This window comes from Macrobrachium nipponense, chromosome 1 (genome assembly GCF_015104395.2).
Source record: "Macrobrachium nipponense isolate FS-2020 chromosome 1, ASM1510439v2, whole genome shotgun sequence".
NCBI classification, from domain to species: domain Eukaryota; kingdom Metazoa; phylum Arthropoda; class Malacostraca; order Decapoda; family Palaemonidae; genus Macrobrachium; species Macrobrachium nipponense.
The window spans coordinates 36,481,067-36,499,678 of NC_087200.1; the positions used below are offsets into that span (position 1 = coordinate 36,481,067).

At 38.9% G+C, this 18,612-nt stretch overlaps 1 protein-coding gene across 4 annotated transcripts in view; it reads right to left on the reverse strand.

The window, feature by feature from the left end:
* The window catches only part of LOC135219238 (RING finger protein 207-like), a 206,740-nt gene that overhangs the window by 123,715 nt on the left and 64,413 nt on the right, over positions 1-18,612 (reverse strand). The gene's annotated exons all lie outside the window — the stretch shown is intronic.

The following is an 18,612-nucleotide window of genomic DNA, read 5'->3' on the forward strand; positions in this document are numbered from 1 at the left end:
ATGCTGCTCCGTTGAATACCCATAACGATCAAGTCCCCGAGGCACACTCTGATGATGGAATGTTCCATCGAGACTCTGACAGGAAACCGTCATTTCTGTACAACCTGTTATTAGGCGAAAACGTTGTTCATTTCCTTTGTGAATGCATAGGTCGAAGTCAGAACATTACGCTACCCTCTGGGAAGATAATTTCAGGGAAATGTATGTATATATACATCGAGCTACAAATGTCCTTTAATATCTGATTCGCTCTACCTAGGAATGATTATATTTTCATATAATTTATGTTATCCGAAGGGGAATTTGTTTATTCGATAAGAAATTTGCCGGCTTGCGTTGGCTGTGTGGTCTAGCTGCTTCACTGTGCGTCCTGAATTTGTTGGTTCAATGGTTCGCGCCCGTGAGCCGACGAATTTCTTATCGACTAAAAAATTCCCCTTCGGTTAACATGCATGAAAATATATTAATTCCGAGGTAGAGCGAATTAGATATTAAAGGACATTTGTAGCTCGGTGTATGTATATGAATCACGATAATTAAAAATCCTCATAGTAGCACGAGTCTTCGATTGGAGAAAAAAATCCACAGTTATGTAAATGTACATATATTTAAATTTAAAAACAGGAAGGACAGCTTTCGGGGATCTGTTTGGTTCCCCCGAAATTTAAATATATGAACATTTACATAACTGGTGATTTGTTTCTCCAATCACGGTAATGTGATATCACTCATATATATATTTATATGTATATATATATATATATATATATATATATATATATATATATAATATATATATATATATATATATATATATATATATATATATATATATCTAATAAAAGGAGCTCCTTTTATTAGATGGAATTCTGTTGTTACAGAACATTTTTAACCAGTTTTCATATATATATATATATATATATATATATATATATATATATATATATATATATATATATATATATATATATACATATATATATATATATATATATATATATATAATATATATATACTATATATATATATATAGATATATATATAATAACGGGATGGTCATTAACCTCGTTATCATTTTAAAAGGTAGCGATCGAGCAAGAGCGGCCAAAGGCAATTGGCAACACATTTTCTCTCTCTCTCTCTCTCTCTCCCTCTTCTCTCTCTCCTCTCTCTCTCTCTCTCGATTCTCAATAAGTCTCTCCCTCTCTCTCCAGCCATCCATCTCTCTCTCTCTCTTGATATACCTCCCCCCTCCATTATCTAAGGTCATCAAATCAGAGTCGTGAATTACAAAAATATGCATTTATTTTAAAGCAAAGTGATTAACTGAATAATTCAGATTCTAAGCAGAATGATTAAATGAAATGTTAAACCCAAAGTCCAAATAACCCAGATAACCCTCGTTAATTAATCAAACACCAACATTAGTTTAGCCATAACACTAGGCACAGTCACCATAGTAATTAAGTCAGTACACCATTTCTCTAGATTAATCCCACTCTTCTCCAGAACAATTCCTCTCTTCCAGAATCGCCTGTTAGAAGACAGGAGAACACTTCGGTAAGCATAAGAGCATAATCAAAGATCATATAAACAGAACATCTCTGAAATAAATATTCAAATACAATCCAGCCACACTTTGGCCAAAATAAAGAAAAGGCTTACCCATTTCAGCACAGATGCACTATCACTTATCAACAAACACTTTGACAGAAGCCATCCTGGCTCTGCCTCCTATCCGTAATAGTCTCCCCTTCATGATAAGCCTACATTTCATTATGTAAGGGGAAAAAGTGCACACATATGTACGAACCCACACTCGATGTTTCACGCCCATAAACTGCGTTGAGACACCCATAAAAACTGCTTGAGACCAGTTTCAAAGTCACCTCTACATCAAGGTCTCTAGCGACAGGACTAGGCACTGATTTGCTAAGACAGCACTCTTGATCACACCACCTCAAAGAAAGATGCGTTAGCATTCCTAAGCTGTCACTCGAACACTATGTCTCCAGGGAAGTTAAATTGCTGATTCTCTACATTCTAAGAAATGTCATAGCATATCACATCATATATTATTTAAAATATATCATAGCAAATCAAATCCCCCTCTTTATGTAACTTTATATATATATATATATATATATTATATATATATATATATATATATATATATATATATATATATATATATATATATATATTCTCCGTCCCTAACAGAAGCTCTGGCACTTTAAAGCTAGGCCAAATTCTTAGTTTTATTTTACTCTAAATAAAAAACCTTAAACATAACAAGTGCAAGTATAAATGTGACAATGATCTGTCATCCTGCAAGGACAGATAAACCATACAAAAACAAAATTAATCGGGAGTTTTATATTGTCCTAATAAAAGGAAGAAAAACTTGTACAATCGACCAGCCCTTGGGTCCAGAATCCATGCAAAGTGCTGCTGGGAATGTGAAGTCTGCAGATAAGTGGCGACGCCATAAGAACTTTGGCAAATGTGGATTCACCGAAGGCCGACCTTACCAAGTTGAAAAGACTTGATGCCCGCGGAGAACGCCGGATGAACACATGGGGTAAATACCTCATAAAAGGATAGATAAGTTATTTAAAGATAGGGAGGAGCTGCTCAGGGAAATACGTACCTGGGCCATGAACCTTAGTGTTTTGCTTAGAAAGAACTAAGACTCTCTCTCTTAATGCGCTCATTTCTAGTCAGTTTTAGTAAGTGGAGTTTGGTCCAATTCGACTGAGGCACACAAGGGAACTCTGAGCAAATATTCAACACGACTACTAAGAAAATGGACCCTTCCGCGTTAATTGCTTCAATACTATCACTGTATCAGTATGAAACTGACAAGAGGATTATTTTTCAAAGGTAAAGAGGGAAATAAGTATAAAAAAAAAAATTTGGTTTGTTCGGAATAGGGCCCAGGGAGGTTTAAATAAATGATAAATAAAGATAAAAGTTGATCCGATAAGCCTAAGTTTAAGGATACATAAAAAAGTTGATCGAATAAGCTTAGGTTTAAAGATATGAAATAAAGTTGATCGGATAAACCTGAGCTTGACGATGTAAACAAAAAACTGATAGATAGCCTAAAGTTTCAAATATAATTTAATAAGTATTATATAATATTATATATATTTAAATATATTTAGATATATATATATATATATTATATGTATATATATATATATATATATATATAATATATTATATATATTATATATATATATATATATATATATATATATATATATATATATATTATATAATATATATATATATACATATATATATATATATATATATATATATATATATATATATATATATACATATATATATATAATATATATATATATATATATATATATATATATATATATATATATATATATATATTATATATATATTATATGTATATATAAAGTTGATAGGATAAGCCTGAGTTTGAAGATATATAAAGAACTGATCAGATAAACCTGAGTTTAAAGCTGTATAAAAAAAGTTGATGGGATAAGACTGAGAAGTACCTAATAAGATACAACGAATTGCCATGAAATCAAATTCCCTTATCGGGAGAAGGCATTTTTGCTTTACTGCTGTGCATAAGTACGTACCAATACTGATCCCAACTTCGCGCAGATAAAGCCCGAAAATTTCCAAAGTTAACAGAAATCGGGGGTTCTGAAGCCCTTCGCTGCTTTACGACGGTCTTTGCCTCCTGCCAAAGTAACGCCAAATTCTCCTTGGCGGAAGCCTTTGCTGCTGCTGCAGAGGCGCCTCGTAAAAATAAGTGGAGAGAGAGAGAGAGAGAGAGAGAGAGAGAGAGAGAGAGAGAGAGAGAGAGAGAGAATATTATAAAAAAAATGGGAAGTTATGCAAGCTTATATAGTATAGCTGAATGACGAGAACAATCGGCCGTTGAAGAAGATGATGATGAGAAACAAGAACACGAAGAAAAAGAAGAAAATAAAAAAAACAAGAAGAAAAAAATAAGAAGAAAAAAATAAGAAAAAGATGATGAGAAACCAGAAGAAGAAGACGAAGAAAAACAAGGAAATAAAAAAAGAGAAAAAACCAAAAAAGAAGAAAACAAAGAAAAAGAACGAAAAAACAGAAAAAGTAGAAAAACAATAAGAGAAAGAAGAAAACAAGAAGAAGAAGAGGACGACAAACAAGATGAAGAAGGAGGAGGAGGAGGAGGAACCGCTCATTTCTTCGGGTAAAAATACCGACAGCGAAAACAATGCATATTGTATTGCAAAATGTGGAGCGCTTTCCCTGCGCCGACTATGATATGTAGCGGGCGATAAGGGATTCCCTCTCCCTGTCTCCAGGGGCTTTATTTCGTTTATTTTATCAGTTATTTTATGCTGAAAGGATAAACAGCAACATGGTGCTCATGGGAACTCGTGCATTACTGCCTCCTATCAAAAAACGAGAGAGAGAGAGAGAGAGAGAGAGAGAGAGAGATAAACCTCTGAATAAAAAACAGAGAGAGAGAGAGAGAGAGAGAGAGAGAGAGAGAGAGAGAGAGAGAGAGAGAGAGAGAGAGAGCGAACCCGAAAAAAAACAAAGAGAGAAAACACGTGAAAAAAAAAAAGAGAGAGAGAGAGAGAGAGAGAGAGAGAGAGAGAGAGAGGTTTTAAAATTCACCTTTCAGGATAGCTTTCAACGATTTAATCAATGTCTGTTGATGTAAGAAAAGTCCTGTAATCCGTGACTGAAATAATTATCGTCAAGATCACATCTTACAAAACTGTAAAAGGGTAAAGAATAATTTGCTGGGATTATTTACATTTACATCTAAGAACTGCAATTCTTTGAATTTTGAAGACGTAACAGATTTATTCCTGCATGTAAAAAAAAATAATAATACAAAATAAAAAGAGGTTTCCTACAGCTTTAGTCTGACCCAAACTAGACTGCTATAGGAACTAAGTTGGTAGGAACACTAAACCGTAAAAGAAATGGATTTACAGAGATACAAAGCAAATCTCTTTATCCTCTACCTCCAGAGAGGCTAGTTATGATATCGAGCGTAAACCGCATAGCAGCATTACTGTAAAAACCACATTCTTTGGTAAACGGAAGGGGTATGAAAAAATGATCGCAAATAAACAAGTTCGCCGCAAATAAACAAAAAATAAGTATACACACTACACGCACGGGGATTCAAATATTTATACATCAACACTACGAGGAAAAGAAGTTTGTTTAGGCACAAGGTTCTTTTTTTATTCCTGATTTTAGTTTGTTTGTTTGTTTTACTGTGGGTCTATCTAGTTTCTGTAGCCGTCATTTTAAACCATAGGAGTAAAATCAACGAAGGCAAATTATTCAAAACGTATTTAATATTGCTTTTATTTTCTAATAAATGAATTTTTTTTATTCTCTATTTCCTATTATCTTTTGTAACTTATTCCAAATGAACCCCATGTTGTTTGGAAGTTTGAATTGAAAGTCAATGGCCACTTTGGGCTTGTTTACTCTCCAAATAATAATTAAATAATAATAATAATAATAATAATAATAATAATAATAAAATTACATTAATAATAATCAATAATAACAATAATAATAATAATAATAATAATAATAATAATAATAATAATGTACATCTTTAGACGTGTAACACCAGTGGTCTTTGTGAAAAAATATGATCAGTTTTCTTGGGGCCAATTCTGTACCATTTGCACGAAATTTCCGTTATCTCCTGGAGATTTAAAAATCTAGGACGGCACTGGTTTCTTCGGCCTCCTCTCTGTCCAATATATATATATATATATATTATTAATATATATAAGAAGCTATATAGCATATATTATACATAACGTATAAGCCCGCGACAGCTGACCATATCTGCTAAGTTGTTAACACAGAATATCCATTTTCGATTCGCAACCACTTTTGGCGTATGCACTCCCGATCAACCTCCTTCTTGTCAACCAGTACACGGGATTATACAAAGCAACTTGATACATATCACCTACCAAGAAATTTGAGAAATCACCGCATTGGCTCTTATTACATTCCTTAATGAATGTGTCAGCCAAAGTCTGGCCTACTGACCTGAGCGGTAGGTTCACTTATGGGTTCATCTTATCATTCACGATTCTTTATCCCTTATTTCATGAGACACCATAAGAGTTCGACAAGATTTTCCACAATTCAGTTCACATCACGGCAAGCTAAAGGGACCTGTGGCAACTCCTCAATGTTGTTACTTAATATTGTTACCTAATATTACCTTATCGTTAAGTAAAGGCACTTCTGGTCAGGTGTTAACATGCATGCTTGGCGACTTTGTTTCACAGGTAACGTTGTCAACTGCTTCTTCTTTCCACCGATTATCCCTACATTAAGGGGTCGGTTGCCTGATGCGCCTTCTCCACTGCCTTCTATCAAAGGCATTATCCTCCACCAAACCTCTTCTCTCCATATTTTCTTTCACTTTATCTCGCCATCTCATTCTGTTTCCCTTTCGACCTAATCTAACAGGTACCTGCAAACAGCTTCTCATTTACTAAACTTCGGGACATCACCCGTTACATTGTGGAGTTGCCAGATTTCACGAATCCTTCCAATTGTTTTCAGCCTTGTAAAGAACGTTTTACAAAGCAACTACAATGAACTAGGCAATTTCCATCATCGCGCCAAAAGAACCCTTGAACTATATAATATAATCCCTCCAACGCCAGCCTGCTCTATTTCCTCGTCCAATTGTATTTTTATTGAGATTTCCGATATTTCATACGTGAATATATGAGACATGATGTGGTTTTATCCCTACTTGTGAAAAGTGGTGATGCTGTTAGGAGGTCTTCATCGCTTGCACTTCGGAACATTAGAAGCTCCAGGGGATTTGCTACTCCATTAGCACTTCAAAAATGCTAATGGAGTAGCATTTTTGAAGTGCTCAAAGCCGCTGTCTTCTGGGCATCTCTTTTTCAAGACCATTCACTTTGTTCAATGTAATAAGAGGATTTTTTTCTTGACATATTGCTCCTAAGACGTGTCAATAAATCTACTGGACAAAACAACACCGAGTCTTTACTGCCACCTGTCTATAATACAAACAAAGGATCCAAGGATGACCTATATATGGATACTTAATTCAGGACTAACGCCCGACCACTGGAGCCAGGAAGGGATGCAGCCACTTATATATGGTACTGTACGGTATAGAACGCGGAGATCCCGCAAAGAGTCCACATTATGGAATTCCTAAGTTCTCTCTCTAAACTAAAACCCCCTCCCACCCGATCACTTTCCAAATCTTATGAATTTATTTATTCTGAGGTTAGGATTTTCCTCAATTTTTTTTTTAAGTCAAATTTGGCGTGGGCTCGAGTGTTCCACATTGTTGGCCTATGCAGATAAAAGTGATATGCTGAAGGCAAGAATGTTTGCCATATGCCATAGGGTAAGAATGTTTGCGATATGCCACAGGGCAAGAATGTTTGTCATATGCCATAGGGTAAGAATGTTTGCGATATACCACAGGGCAAGAATGTTTGTCATATGCCATAGGGTAAGAATGTTTGTCATATGCCACAGGGCAAGAATGTTTGTCATATGCCATAGGGTAAGAATGTTTGTCATATGCCATAGAGTAAGAATGTTTGTCATATGCCACAGGGCAAGAATGTTTGTCATATGCCACAGGGCAAGAATGTTTGTCATATGCCATAGAGTAGGAATGTTTGTCATATGCCATAGGGTGGTAAGAACAAAGAATGTTCTTTGTCATATGCCAAAGGCACAGAATTTTTGATCATAAGCCAACAGGGCAAGAAAAGTTTGTTTCAATATGATCATATGCAAAAGCAAGAATGTTTGTCATATGCCATAGGGCAAGAATGTTTGTCATATGCCATAGGGTAAGAATGTTTGTCATATGCCACAGGGCAAGAATGTTTGTCATATGCCATAGGGTAAGAATGTTTGTCATATGCCATAGGGCAAGAATGTTTGTCATATGCCATAGGGCAAGAATGTTAGTCATATGCCACAAGGCAAGAATGTTTGTCATATGCCGAATGTTTTGACATATGCCATAGGGCAAGAATACTTTGTCAATGCACTGGGATGAGAATGTTTGTCATATGCCACAGGGCAAGCATGTTTGTTATTGCCCACTGGCCCTAGAATGTTTGTCATATGCCACTGGGCAAGAATGTTTGTCATATGCCACATGGCTAGAATGTTTGTCATATGCCACAGGGCAAGAATCTTTGTCATATGCCACAGAGCAAGAAGAATCATTGTCATATGCCATAGGGCAAGAATCTTTGTCATATGCCACAGGCTAAGAATCTCTGTCATATGCCATAGGGTAAGAATCTATGTCATATGCCACAGGGTAAGAATCTTTGTCATATGCCACAGGGTAAGAATCTTTGTCATATGCCATAGGGCAAGAATCTTTGTCATATGCCACAGGGCAAGAATGTTTGTCATATGCCACAGGGTAAGAATCTTTGTCATATGCCACAGGGCAAGAATCTTTGTCATATGCCACAGGGTAAGAATCTTTGTCATATGCCACTGGTCGAGACTCTTTGTCATATGCCACAGGGCAAGAATCTTTGTCATATGCCACAGGGCAAGAATGTTTGTCATATGCCACAGGGTAAGAATCTCTGTCATATGCCACAAGGCAAGAATCTTTGTCATATGCCACAGGGTAAGAATCTTTTTCATATGCCACAGGGGGAGAATCTTTGTCATATGCCACAGGGCAAGAATGTTTGTCATATGCCACAGTGCAAGAATGTTTGTCATATGCCATAGGGTAAGAATCTTTGTCATATGCCACAGGGCAAGAATCTTTGTCATATGCCATAGGGTAAGAATCTTTGTCATATGCCACAGGGCAAGAATCTTTGTCATATGCCACAGGGCAAGAATCTTTGTCATATGCCACAGGGTAAGAATCTTTGTCATATGCCACAGGGCAAGAATGTTTGTCATATGCCACAGGGTAAGAATCTTTGTCATATGCCAAAGGGCAAGAATGTTTGTCATATGCCACAGGGTAAGAATCTTTGTCATATGCCACAGGGGGAGAATCTTTGTCATATGCCACAGGGCAAGAATCTTTGTCATATGCCACAGTGCAAGAATGTTTGTCATATGCCATAGGGTAAGAATCTTTGTCATATGCCAAAGGGCAAGAATCTTTGTCATATGCCATAGGGTAAGAATCTTTGTCATATGCCACAGGGCAAGAATCTTTGTAATAGCATAGGGGCCAAGAATGTTTATCCATATGGGCCAAAGGGTAAGAATCTTTGTCATATGCCACAGGGGCAAGAATGTTTTGTTCCATATGCCAAGGGTAAGAATCTGTCATATGCCAAAGCAAGAATAAGTTTGGCAATATGCCACAGGTAATAATGTCATATGCCACAGGGGGAGAATCTTTGTCATTAGCCACAGGGTAAGAATCTTGTCATATGCCACAGTGCAAGAATGTTTGTCTTATGCCCATAGGGTAAGAATCTTTTGTCATAATGCCCAAAGGGCAAGAATCTTTGTCATATGCCATAGGAGTAAGAATCTTTGTCATATGCCACAGGGCAAAATCTTTGTCATATTGCCAATAGGGTAAGAATCTTTGTCATATGCCATAAGGGCAAAAGAATCTGTCATATGCCATTTCAGCAGTAAGAATCTTTGTCATATGCCTATAGGGCAATTAAGGGTTAAGAATCTTTGTATATGCCATAGGCAAGGGAATCTTTGTCAAATGAACGCCATAGGGTAAGAATCTTTGCATAATGCCACAGGTTAAGAATCTTTGTCCTTATGCCAGGGTAAGGGTAAGAATCTATGTCATATGCCAATAGAGGTAAGAATCCTTTGTCATATGCCACAATGTAAGAATCTTTGTCATGCCATAAGGCAGAATCAATGTCCCATGCCACAAGGGCAAAAGAATCTTTGTAATATGGGCTATAGGGCAAGAATCTTTGTCATATGCCAAGAATCTTTGTCATATGCCTAATAAGGGCAAGAATCTTTTGTCATATGCTATAGGGTAAGAATCTTATGTCATAGGCCACAGGGTAAGAAGTCTCTGTCAATGCCAAGGGCCAAGAATCTTTGTCATATGCCATAGGGCAAGATCTTGTCAAATGCCATAGGGTAAGAATCTTTGTCATATGCCATAGGGCAAGAATACTTTGTCATATGCCATAGGGTAGAACCTTTGTCATTATGCATAGGGTAAGAATCTATCGTCAATTGCCACAAGGTAAGAATCATTTGTCATTATGCCATAGGGAAAGATCTTGTCATATTGCAACACAGCAAGAATCATAATGTCATATGCCAAAGGGGTAAGAATCTCTGTCATATGACAACAGGGCAAAATCTTTGCATATGCCATAGGGCACGAATCCTTTGTCATATGCCATAGGGTAAGAATCTTTGTCATATGCCATAGGGCAGCTAATCTTTGTCATATGCCAGTAGGGCAAGAATCTTTGTATATGCCATAGGCCAAGAATCTTTGTCTATGCCATAGGCAAGAATCTTTGTCATATGCCATAGGGTAAGAATCATGTCATATGCCACAACCCCCCCCCCCCCCCCCCCCCCCCCCCCCCCCCCCCCCCTGGGTAAGAATCTTTGTCATATGCCACAGGCAAGAATCTTTTCATATAGCCATATGGCAAGAATCTTTGTCCTATGCCATAGGGTAAGAATCTTTGTCATATGCCACTGGGCAAGAATTTTTGTTATATGCCAAAGGGCAAGAATCTTTGTCATATGCCACAGGGCAAGAAGAATCTTTTTCATATGCCATAGGGCAAGAATCTATGTTATTTCCCATAGGGCGAGAATGTCTTCATTATGCCACAGGGCAAGAAATCTTTGTCATATGCCAAAGGTAAGAATCTTTTGTCCATATGCCATAGGGGTAAGATTCTTTGTCATATGCCATAGGGCTAAGAATCTTTATCATATTGCCATTAGGGAAACCAATTTCTATGTCATATGCCATAGGGTAAGAATATTTGTTATATGCCTCAGGGTAAGAATCTTTGTCATATGCCAAAGGGCAAGAATCTGTGTCATATGCCACAGGGTAAGAATCTTTGTCATATGCCACAGGGTAAGAATCTTTGTCATATGCCATAGGGCAAGAATCTTTGCAAGAAATCTTTGTCATAATGCACATAGAGAGAACAAGAATCTTTGTCATATGCCATAGGGGCAAGAAAATCTTTTGTCATGTGCCACAGGGGAACAAATCTTCTGTCATATGGCCATAGGGCGAAGAATCTTTGTCATAATCCATTAAGGATGAGAATCTTTGTTCCATATATGCCACAGGGCAAGAATCTTTTGTCATATGCCACGGGGCGAGAATGTTTGTCATATGCCACAGGGTAAGAATCGTTGTCATATGCCATATGGTAAGAATGTTTGTCATATGCCACAGGGCAAGAATGTTTGTCATATGCCACTGGGCGAGAATGTTTGTCATATTCCACAGGGTGAGAATCTTTGTCTTATGCCACTGGGCGAGAATGTTTGTCATATGCCACATGGCAAGAATGTTTGTCATATGCCACTGGGTGAGAATGTGTCACATGACACAGGGGAAGAATATCTGTCATATGTCACAGGGCGAGAATGTTTGTCATATGCCACAGGGCAAGAATGTTTGTCATATGCCACTGGGCTAGAATGTTTGTCATATGCCAAAGGGAAAGAATGTTTGTCATAGTTTGTCATATGCCACAGGGCAAGAATCTTTGTCATATGCCACAGAGCGAGAATGTTTGTCATATGCCACAGGGCAAGAATGTTTGTCATATGCCATAGGGTAAGAATGTTTGTCATATGCCATAGGGCAAGAATGTTTGTCATATGCCATAGGGCAAGAATGTTTGTCATATGCCATAGGGTAAGAATGTTTGTCATATGCCATAGGGCAAGAATGTTTGTCATATGCCATAGGGTAAGAATCTTTGTCATATGCCATAGGGTAAGAATCTTTGTCATATGCCATAGGGTAAGAATCTATGTCATATGCCACAGGGTAAGAATCTTTGTCATATGCCACAGGGTAAGAATCTTTGTCATATGTCAATAGGTCATATGCCTATAGGGAAAGGATCTATTTCTATGCCAACAGTAAGAATCTTCTGTCTATGCCAAAGGGTAAAGAACTTTGCATATGGGCCATAGGCAAGAATGTCATATGCCACGGGTAAGATCTATGTCATATGCCATAGGGTAAGAATGTTTGTCATATGCCACAAGGCAAGAAACTTTGTCATATGCCACAGTGTAAGAATCTTTGTCATATGCCATAGGGAAAGAATCTTTGCCATATGCCATAGGGTAAGAATGTCTGTCATATGCCACAGGGTAAGAATCTTTGTCATCTGCCATAGGATAAGAATCTTTGTCATATGCCACAGGGTAAGAAACTTTGTCTTATGCAATAGGGTAAGAATCTTAGTCATATGCCATAGGGTAAAAATCTTTGTTATATGCCGCAGGGTAAGAATCTTTGTCATATGCCATAGGGTAAGAATCTTTGTCATATGCCACAGGGTAAGAGGCAAGAATCTTTGTTATATGCCATAGGGCAAGAATCTTTGTCATATGCCACAGGGTAAGAATCTTTGTGATATGCCACAGGGTAAGAATCTTTGTCATATGCCATAGGGGAAGAATCTTTGTCATATGCCACAGGGTAAGAATCTTTGTGATATGCCATAGGGTAAGAATCTTTGTCATATGGCATAGCGCAAGAATCTCTGTCATATGCCATAGGGCAAGAATCTATGTCATATGCCATAGGGCAAGAATGTTTGTCATATGCCATAGGGCGAGAATGTTTGTCATATGCCACAAGGCAAGAATGTTTGTCATATGCCATAGGGTAAGAATGTTTGTCATATGCCACACAGCAAGAATGTTTGTCATCTGCCTCAGGGCAAGAATGTTTGTCATAGGGCAAAAATGTTTGTCATATGGTATAATGCAAGAATGTTTGTCATATGGCATAGGGCAAGAATATTTGTCATATGCCACAGGGCAAGAATGTTTGTCATATGAATGTTTGTCATATGCCATAGGGCAAGAATGTTTGTCATATGCCACAGGGCAAGAATGTTTGTCATATGCCATAGGGCAAGAATGTTTGTCATATGCCATAGGGCAAGAATGTTTGTCATATGCCACAGGGCAAGAATGTTTGTCATATGCCATAGGGCAAGAATGTTTGTCATATGCCATAGGGCAAGAATATTTATCATATGCCACAGGGTAAGAATGTTTGTCATATGCCACACAGCAAGAATGTTTGTCATATGCCATAGGGTAAGAAAGTTTGTCATATGTCATAGGGCAAGAATGTTTGTCATATGCCATAGGGCAAGAATGTTTGTCATATACCATAGGACAAGAATGTTGGTCATATGCTACAGGGCAAGAATGTTTGCCATATGCCATAGGGCAAGAATGTTTGTCATATGCCATAGGGCAAGAATGTTTGTCATATGCCATAGGACAAGAATGTTGGTCATATGCTACAGGGCAAGAATGTTTGTCATATGCCATAGGGCAAAAATGTTTGTCATATGCCACAGGGCAAGAATGTTTGTCATATGCCATAGGACAAGAATGTTGGTCATATGCTACAGGGCAAGAATGTTTGTCATATGCCATAGGACAAGAATGTTGGTCATATGCTACAGGGCAAGAATCTTTGTCATATGCCACAGGGGAAGACTGTTTTTTAAAAAATGTATAACAATCAGGAATATAGTTTATCGATAAGCGGATATAGTTAGTTGATAATTACTATATCGCTACTATACTTTAAAAGCGTATAATAATTTACATAAAGGATTATATCCCATTGTCTTTAGTTCTTCTGTGTCTTTCAATAGAGCATCAGTACACCAGCCAGTAGGAACAAAAAGATAATTATGTATGCATACATAGACATACACACGTACTAGTACACACACACACACACAACAAACACACACACACACACACACACACACACACACACTATATATATATATATATATATATATATATATTATATATATATATATATATATATATATATATATATATATATATATATATATATATATTTATTATTTACATACATATGTGTATATATACATAAAGACACACACACACACACATACACATACATATATATATATATATATATATATATATATATATATATAGATATATACTATATATATATATAATAATTCCCTTAAAGAAATCAAGTGCAGGCAATGTATGTATATAAACGCATACCAAACATATGCATGTAAAAACCCAGCACTTACACTACGTGAGTGGCATTACCTGACTCAATTCCAACTTTCTGCAAAGTAGACCTCTCTCGCTTTCTACATTTTAGAAAAATGACGTCGTTCGTGACCTACTCCTGAGAAACACTTCACCTCCTGTTGTGTGCTTCCTAAGCCAGGTTATCAGCGGATGTATAGTATACCCAAAATTCAATGTTAGCGTTCGAGCCACTGACCTGATCAAAACCAGAAACTTAACAAAGTTCGGTCACTGACAGCAGGGAACTGTCTATTCCCCGGTGATTTCTATTTCAACATTTACCGCAGTTCCACGTTGGACGAGTGGATATCGCGCTCGGCTACCAATCCGGTGGTCCTAAGTTCGATTCTCGGCTCGGCCAAAACGCGGAACCAGAGAAATTTATTTCTAGGAAATTCATATCTCGAATAATGTGGTTCGGATCCCACAATAAGCTGTAGGTCCCGTTGGTAGGTAACCAATGGGTTCCTAGCCACGTAAAAATATCTAATCCATCGGGCCAGCACAGGAGAGCTGTTAATCAGCTAAGTGGTCTGGTAAAACAAAGATATACTCAACATTTTCCACAGCTCCTCAAGACGGCGAAGTCCAAGTCATCACATTACTATCATCATTATTATTACCATCCATGTCACTGTTAATATATATATTTTCTATTGCTGACAGATACACACGGCCACTGACTTCAGCTGTGAAAGGGATTTGCCTAAAAAATATTTACGCTTTTATCCAGTAAGAGGAAACAAATGCCACAGAAGGCCGCCACCAAATGAAACGCGCTCCGTTCAGGCAGGACGAGTTTCTTTTAAATCTGTGAAGAAAGTAAGTTTAGGCCAAGATACAAAACAGGGAAAAAAGATGTGCTGACTTTAAGAAAGGATGACAAAGTCCAAGAAACGGCCACGAGAAGAAGTAACTACCTGTCGCGATCTCTGAGAGGCCTATTTATAGGACCGCTGCTCATCAGAAGCAAGACGCTTGGTGCTATTTCCTCAGAGAAGGAGAAGAAAATAAAATACAGCTTTCGGCTTTCTTGAGCGTTCAACTCTTTTGGAATTCTGTCAACCATCAGTCTTGATTTGCTCATTCACATATATTTATAATGTTATCAATAATTATTTGCTTAACAAATTACAAAATTGTTTCTGATAATTATTTAATGTTGGAAGGAATCTTGGACAAAAAGATACTGTATTAAGGGCAACTGTTTACATGATCCCCCAGTCTCCTCCTGCTATTCTCTCTCTCTCTCTCTCTCTTCTCTCTCTCTCTCTCTCTCTTCTCTCTCAAGCAGTAATAATATAATATTGCATTACAGTGTTTCCAAGTTATGCCATCCACGAATCCTTATAAGCTTTCCCTGAACATTGCCTGGGTTGTCTGACAGTCCCCCGAAATGTTAACATGGCTATTGATATAACTGCTGTGACAATTATAATAATCTCACACACCCTTGTTACGCTTCCATTACCATTTCTGTTGACTTTCAAGTCACCGATGTGGTTATCATTTCATATTCCTTTCTCTCGCCTAGGACAGGCCGTGTGCGTTGCTAAGCCCAAGTTACAAAATACAAATTCATGTTATATATACACAAGAATACACAAATAATAATAAAAGATCAGTCGCTAACGTGTTTATAGTTTAATAGCTGAATCACGGATGGACCTCCCGTACATAAAACTTCCACAATAATTTGAGTATCATTATTTTACTCTAGGGCGGTACATTATTACAATTCCACACTCTGCAACACTCGAGTCCTTCCTGCACACCTTTACGCTTCTTGAATGAAACATAAACGACTTTTCCACAAATGACAATCGTTCATCCCAACATATAATGCATACTGCCTCAGTCTTTTTTTCCCCCCCCCCCCCCCCCCCCCCCCCCCCCCCCCCCCCCCCCCCCCCCCCCCCCCCCCCCCCCCCCCCCCCCCCCCCCCCCCCCCCCCCCCCCCACCCCCCCCCCCCCCCCCCCCCCCCCCCCCCCCCCCCCCCCCCTTAACCCCCCCCACCCCCCCCCCCCCCCCCCCCCCCCCCCCCCCCCCCCCCCCCCCCCCCCCCCCCCCCCCCCCCCCCCCCCCCCCCCCCCCCCCCCCCTCCCCCCCCCCCCCCCCCCCCCCCCCCCCCCCCCCCCCCCCCCCCCCCCCCCCCCCCCCCCCCCCCCCCCCCCCCCCCCCCCCCCCCCCCCCCCCCCCCCCCCCCCCCCCCCCCCCCCCCCCCAATCCCCCCCCCCCCCCCCCCCCCCCCCCCCCCCCCCCCCCCCCCCACCCCCCCCCCCCCCCCCCCCCCCCCCCCCCCCCCCCCCAACACCCGCAACTTCTTAAAATGTCCACATCGTATCACTCAACGGAACTAACGTCGTCCATTTTATATAAGAGACCGAGCGACCTTTGATAACCTTTTGGTACGTACTCCTACATGTATCTATTTCATTTTATAAATGGAGTGTTGACGAGCGTTGAATGAAGGACAGGTGGAGGTCCAAAGATGTGTTGCACGGATAAGAGGAGGGGTCGGCAACTGAGTGTGCCATGAATGATGTTCTCAGATGATGCAGCGTTAGATGGTCATTGTCAAAGGAAGCTGCAGAGACTGATGAAAAGGTCTGGAAATGTTTGTAAGAGAAAAATGGCTGAAAATAAATGTTAGCAAGAGTAATGAAGGTGAGGAATATGGATATCAGTAAAGATGAAGAAAAACTGCTAGTGGTTGAACTGCACAAGTATTTTGGGATAACTATAGCTGATGACAGGCTGCGGGGGAGTAGTGAGTCACCAAACAAGTGAAGCAAGAAAGGTAGCTGGATTTCTGCGAAATATTTGGAGAAATCAAAGGAGTTTTTATGGAATTAAGTGGGTTACAAGAAGTGGCTACTTAGCAAACTCTCCATTTTAGAAGTGAAGTCCAGCCATTGAATACAAACTGCAGAAAAATACAGAACCTGTATTTCCTCCCACAACTTTATACCTTGATTCACAGGCCCACCAACCAATCCCACACAGAAATGTCTGTTTTTAAAGTGTCTCCAAGCTACCTTATCTAGTAGACTTATCCTGCAATTTCTTGGTCTTCCTTCCCTCCTCCCTACCCCCCAAACACTCTCCTTGTCACTCTTTCGTCTTCCTTTCTCTCCGAACGACCCAACCATCACAAAACAACCTGATTATGCTGTTCAGTCACATACACTAACCTTTCCCCCTTTCTTGTCTCCATATTACTCACCATTTCACTCGTTCTGTACGTCAAGGTGTGACATGATAAACGTAACAATTTACCTCACCTCTACAAATGTTCTATTGCATTTTTGTTATTCTATGAATTATGCTGAACTAAGTAAAAACAACACTTATTCTCTTAATTCTCTTCCCAAGGGAAAATGTGAACGAGAGACATACCACGACAGGAAATGTATTGATAATTCTGATATACTGGGAACATTTTAACTGAAGATGCTCATCCTTCCCTGCAACAGACTTAATGATGCAATTGTTGCAAACTTAATCATAATGTCAGCAGTAACCCACGAAGCTCAGCTCAGCCTGTGATCGGGAAGCTCTAAACAACAACGATAGGGACAGAACGAGGATTCATGAACCAAAACGACAATAATGAACGGAGGAGCAGAGGAGCAAAGCACCTGATAATGACTGCTCCCTAAAATGATGGAACGCGAGCTCTGGGTGAACCCAAAGTCCCGTGGACATCTTTCAAAGTTCTGACGGTGATTGAATGCAGATGATCGCGGGAAGTATTTCCCTCCGGCCAAACATGACACTCTCGTCGAACTCAGTCATTCTGATCCTGATTTACAAAGCCAGAGGAAACGTGAAGATTATGGCGTGACAAAAACGCATAGATTTGATAAATAATTACTTATGTATCACCCGACCATCTCAAATAAAATAAAAACGAAACTTTGAAAAATGGTCATTTCATGAATACTGTGTAATAAAATAGATGAACCATCATTATATGAAATCACTTACCGCGGATTGTCCTGGTAATAAATAAATATAAAATATAATTTTTCATCATTAAATGAGTCACTAGCACGACATCATAATCACACGACAGTGAGAAAATATGGAAATGCAGTGATGTTTCCTTTCGTAACGGCTCTACGTACGGAAACATCAGAGATGTTTTATATCAAGTAAATTCTTATACTACACAAGTAATGACTGGAAAATTGAGATATATTTCTACTCGTATATCATGCAGAATAAACAAATAATAATAA